This window comes from Pelophylax lessonae (genome assembly GCF_965119305.1).
Source record: "Pelophylax lessonae genome assembly, chromosome: 8".
Taxonomy (NCBI): domain Eukaryota; kingdom Metazoa; phylum Chordata; class Amphibia; order Anura; family Ranidae; genus Pelophylax; species Pelophylax lessonae.
The window spans coordinates 203,459,078-203,465,077 of NC_138775.1; the positions used below are offsets into that span (position 1 = coordinate 203,459,078).

A 6,000-nucleotide genomic window follows, 5' to 3' on the forward strand; every position below is an offset into this window, starting at 1 on the left:
TTTCCTAGATTCTGACTAGTCTCCAAGTTCCTGCCACTGAAAAACATCCTCGCAGCATGATGCTGCCACCACCATGCTTCACTGTAGGGATGGTTTTGGCCAGCTGATAAGCGATGCCTGGTTTCCTCCAGACATGACGCTTGCCATTCAGGCTAAAGAGTTCAATCTTTGTATTATCAGACCAGAGAATTTTATTTCTCATGGTCTGGGAGTTCTTCAGGTGCCTTTTGGCAAACTCCAGTCAGATGTCCTGTATCTTTTACTGTGGAATGACCTCTGTGTGGCCACTCTACCATACAGGCCTAATTTGGTGGAGTGCTGCAGAGATAGTTGCTCTTCTGGAAGGTTCTCCTCTCTCCACAGAGAAATGCTGGAGCTCTGTTCTGGTTCTTGGTCATTTCCCTGACTAAGGCCCTTCTCCCCTGATTGCTCAGTTTAGTCGGGCGACCTGCTCTGAGAAGAGCCCTGTTGGTTCCAAACGTCTTCCATTTACGTGTGAGGCCACTGTTCTCATTGGGACCTTCAATGTTGCAGAAATGTTTCTGTGCCTGGATACAATCTTGTCTCGGAAGTCTACAGACAATTTTTCGGACTTAATGGCCTGTTTTGTTCTCGGACATGCACAGTTAGCTGTGGGACCTTTATATAGACAGGTGTGTGCCTTTCCAAATCATGTTCAGTCAACTGAATTTACCACAGGTTGACTCCAATCCAGTTGTAGAAACATCTCAAGGATGATCAGTGGAAACAAGATGCACCTGAGATCAATTTTGAGTGTCATAGCAAAGGCTCTGAATACTTATGATTTTTTTTAAATTTTTTATTTTTAAAAATTGTGCAAATATTTCAAACAAACTTCTTTAACATTGTCATTATAGGGTATTGTTTGTAGAATTTTGAGAAAAATAATGAATTTAATCCATTTTGGAATAATGCTGTAACATAACAAAATGTGGAAAAAGTTAAGGTTCTGTGAATACTTTCCAGATTCACTGTATGTGAGTATGAATTCATTTGTTTTTATATCCAATAAACTAGCATGGTAATGAACTTTGTATGTCTTTAATGTTTCCCAATCTTATGAGGGCAGCATTGGAGGAACATTCCTGTTTCAGCATCTACTAGATGGTCTTTCATTTTCCATCCTGTTGGTTTTTCAAGTATCTCTGAGCGCTACAGTGCATAAATTCTGGCTTTGTTGCGTGAAGTGCCCAGCTTTGGGTATGTGGCTGGCAAGCATAGTGAGGCTTTAAGTACTATATTCTTCAGGAAGGTTAATTGTGGTAAAATCTATTGCTCTTTTTTGGAGAGAATTTACACCTTGGCATTTTTAGGTATGTATATTAGAATACTTGATTTTATTATTGATCACATAAGATACTGTAAACCTGCGAACTGTGCTCCAAACCTTTTTTTGTTTTGAAAGTGCAACTACACTTCATCTGAGCACCACAAACAAAAAATGCTATTTTAATTCATTTTAAAAGTCAAAGCAAAGTTACCTATCCATCCATGTATCCATGCTTTATTGTGCTGAGAAATCACTTTGAAAAATGTTCCCTTGCATTTCTGGATGTGGCCATCTTGAGTAAGGGCAGATGATTCATGTAGCTTTTACTTCCTGGAATGTATTTGCTATTAGCTCAATCATGCAAGCAGGGGGCTATTAGCTGAGAAAACCCCTCCTCCCCTTCTTGAAGACTCCTGGGATGTATGACATAACTTGCCTACGCCAGAAATAAAGAAATGTAAAAAAAAAAGAGCTTGAAATAAGTAAATATAATAAATCCTATCTATTTACTAAGGCTAGTAACATAGGGATTAAAAATAGTCAGTATTCATCAATAGAGTGAAGGTCTGCTTTGACCCCTTTGCGCCTAAGAGTAAAACAAATCTTAATGTGTAAACACAATTTAGCACCTGTTGACGTGTGTTTTTCAGGACAAATTGGGCCTTCGTTTGGTGGTAAATGGTTGTGTATTTCTCCTGGGTTTTTTTGTTTTCTATTCCCAAAGGAAAACTGGCCCAAAATGGCAAAGAAAAAAAATCTTTTTTTTTTTTTTATTTTTTTTTAGCTGTATTTCTTGTTACTACCTACCACTACAGAACAACCCAAAATAAATTCTGCTCCTGATCATTGCAGTGATACATATGTTATTTGTTAGTACCCATAGTACAGCCCAGAAACCATAGTGCACATTTTGTTATTTTGTTTTGTTTTTTTATTTTGTCCTCCTAAAGCACACTGATACTATTTAATAAAAAAAACCAATCTTGCCCACCATATACTGACCTTGCCCTTTTACCTTTTGACATTTGATCCAAACACCAACCCTTGCACGGACCTACACTGTTTCCTCCATTCACATAGAGAAATACAGGGTATAGGGAGGGACGTGCTCACAGTGACTGATCACTGTGGTAGCCAGTCACAGGCTACCACAGTGAACAGGTGACCTGAAATTGGGAATTCCGGGTCCCGATCATTGGCACGGGGCCTGGGGCTCTCATTGAGACCCTGGTCTCTGTGCTGGAAGTTCGCTTTGCTTATCGCTCCCAGCACAAAGGGAGATATGCATATTTGCAGCCCTATGGAAAAAAGCACAGTGCAGTGGGGCCGCATATACAGTATCTCACAAAAATGAGCACACCCCTCACATTTTTGTAAATATTTTATTATATCTTTTCATGTGACAACACTAAAGAAATGACACTTTGCTACAATGTAAAGTAGTGAGTGTACAGCTTGTATAACCATGTGAATTTGCTGTCCCCTCAAAATAACTCCACACACAGCCATTAATGTCTAAACCGCTGGCAACAAAAGTGAGTACCTCGATAAGTGAAAATGTCCACATTGGGCCCAATTATCCATTTTTTCCTCCCCAGTGTCCTGTGACTCATTAGTGTTACAAGGTCTCAGGCGTGAATGGGGAGCAGGTGTGTTAAATTTGGTGTTATCACTCTCTCGTACTGGTCACTGGAAGTTCAACATGGTTCCTCATGGCAAAGAATTCTCTTAAGATCTGAAAAAAAGAATCTTTGCTCTACATAAAAGTGGCCTAGGCTAAAAGGAGAATGCAAGGACCCTTAAACTGAGCTGCAGCATGGTGGCCAAGACCATACAGCGGTTTAACAGGACAGGTTCTGCTCAGAACAGACCTCACCATGGTCGACCAAAGAAGTTGAGTGCACATGCTCAGTGTCATATCTGGAGGTTGTCTTTGGGAAATAGAAGTATGAGTGCTGCCAGCAATGCTGCAGAGGTTTAAGGGGTGGTGAAATTAGTCTGCATGGCAGTCATCCCAGAAGGAAGCACCTTTTTATAGAGGATGCACAAGAAAGCTCGCAAACAGTTTGCTGAAGACAAGCAGACTAAGGACATGGATTACTGGAACCATCCTAACCTGTGGTCTGAGGAGACCAAGATAAACGTATTTAGTTCAGATGGTGTCAAGCGTGTGTGGCGGCAACCAGGTAAGGAGTACAAAAACAAGTGTTTTGCCTACAGTCAAGCATGGTGGTGGGAATGTCATGGTCTGGGGCTGCATGCGTGCTGCCAGCACTGTGGAGCCCTAGTTCATTGAGGGAACCATGAATGCCAACATGTACTGTGAAATACTGAAGCAGAGTATGATCCCTCTCCCTTTTGGAGACTGGGCCGCAGGGCAGTATTCCAACATAATGACCCCAAACACACCTCCAAGACAACCACTACCTTGCTAAAGAAGCTGAGGGTAAAGGTGATGCACTGGCCAAGCATGTCTCCATACCCAAACCCTATTGAGAATCTGTGGGGCATCCTCAAATGGAAAATGGTTGAGCGCAAGATCTCAAACATCCACCAGCTCTGTGATGTCATCATGGAGGAGTGGAAGAGGACTCCAGTGGCAACCTGTGAAGCTCTGGTGAACTCCATGCCCAAGAGTTAAGCCAGCGCTGGAAAAAAATGGTGGCCACACAAAATATTGACACTTTGGGCCCAATTTGGACATTTAACTCACTTTTGTTGCCAGCGGTTTAGACATTAATGGCTGCGTATTGAGTTGTTTTGAGAGGACAGCAAATTTACACTGTTTTACAAGCTGCACATTCACTACTTTACTTCACATTGTAGCAGAGTGTAATTTCTTCAGTGTTTGTAAATATTTTATTATACCTTTTCATGTGACAAACATGTAAGGGGTGTACTCACTCTTGTGAGATACTGTATATTTGTTACGTCGGCTTTAAGTGGTTAATACAGGTGATTTTAATAAGGAGGCTGACAGACTGACTTTTTTTATTTTTTGGCACCAGCTTTTTTTTTTTTTTTTTTCTTTTTGTAATTTTAGCTGCATCACAGCCAAAGAAAATACATATTCTAACATTTACCATAAATTATATACTAGCTAATTGTTCATTGTATTGTTACGTGAATTCATAGATGGATATAAAGTCTTTTTAATTGTCTAACTAAGCAAAACTGATGGGTTGATGAAGGCCATAAATAAGACTTTTGGCAGACATATCTGTAAGGAGTGGCATAGAGCTAATGACCTAGACATTGTACAGGAAGTCTTAACTTTACATGTGCAGCGAGAAAAATATTATGTTCTACTTAGATGAAAGTTTTCAAATTTCCAGAATCCATGCATAAAGAATTGACTAAAACTGAATTCCCAGGAATTTAGCCTCTTTCTAAAATATGGTGGCTCACTATGGATTAAGTCAAAAAAGGTGAACGTCTTGCTCAATCACAGAGCTTTATATAATGTAAACTCCTTCACAAAGCGGAGAGTCTTCTGTGAATGGACATGGGAATGGAGGGGAGCGATGGGTTTAACAGCTGCTGTCTGAGAAAGCAGAGTCTCTCCTGTCAGAGCAGAGGGTAGCTATACTCCCGACACCCAGTAAAATGTCAGTTGCAAATTGGAGCAGGCCCATGAGGTGGCAGGCACCTCCTTAGAATGAACCTGTTGTAAGCCAGCACATTTTAGATGCTACTGTAATAAATATATCACAAATATTTTTGTGTAGTTAAAACTTTCTCTTTAAATTGATTATGGTATTGTCAATACTTAATTTTATATGCCATAATAATGAACAGTGTCTTGAGTTTTTCAACATTTCATAATACACCTGAATATCATTTTATGGAGTTCCGTTGTGGATATACCCAATACCCCATAACAAGACTAAAAGCTTTGCGGAGTGAACCATTAATGTTAATCAATAATTGGTTGGTTTCTCCGTCCCTCGTTTGTATGTAGGAGACTTCCAACTGGTTTCTGTAGAAAGCATAGGCGTGGGAAAATGTAGCTCCCATACCAATCTATGGACAGTACAATATTTTACACATTGAATATTAGGGATGATCGAACTTTTGAAAAGTTCAGTTCGACCAGAACACCCACATTTCCCGAAAGTTTGGTTCGGATTCCAGAACCCCATTGAAATCAATGGGACCCGAACTTCTGGAATCAAAAAACACAGTTTTGAAGCCCTAAAACCCAATAAATGCCCCTAAAAAGTGCCTAGGGTTCTGGGTCATGCCCCAGGGACTATTAATCACACAAAAAAAGGTCTTAAAAATTGTCATTTTTGATAGAGAGCCAATTGTTGAAAAAAAAAAAATGAGATTTCTTTGGATTTAGTGTCTGGGGGGTGGGGGGTGGGGGGGGGGGGTCTAAAAGGTGTACCTGTGAAGTTTTTTCAGCTCTGTAGCATGTCCAGAACCAGAAAAAAAAAAAGATAAAGATGATAATTTTTCTTAGAATTTGGGCGTTTTTTTGTTTCAGGCGTTTATTGGGCGTTTTTTGGACGTCTTTGGAGGCAGGCATGACATCTGAACTTCTGTATAGGGATATATATAATATAATATAATATAATATAATATAATATAATATAATATATATATATATATATGTGTATATGTATGTATGTATATTTGTATATGTATAAATATATATATATATAGAGAGCATCAAAAAACACCATTTTGAAGCCCTAAAACCCAAT

The 6,000-nt window shown here is 39.5% G+C and overlaps 1 protein-coding gene across 2 annotated transcripts in view; it reads left to right on the forward strand.

Moving 5' to 3' along the window:
- Positions 1-6,000, forward strand: part of LOC309562281 (uncharacterized protein) — a 634,986-nt gene that overhangs the window by 77,013 nt on the left and 551,973 nt on the right. The gene's annotated exons all lie outside the window — the stretch shown is intronic.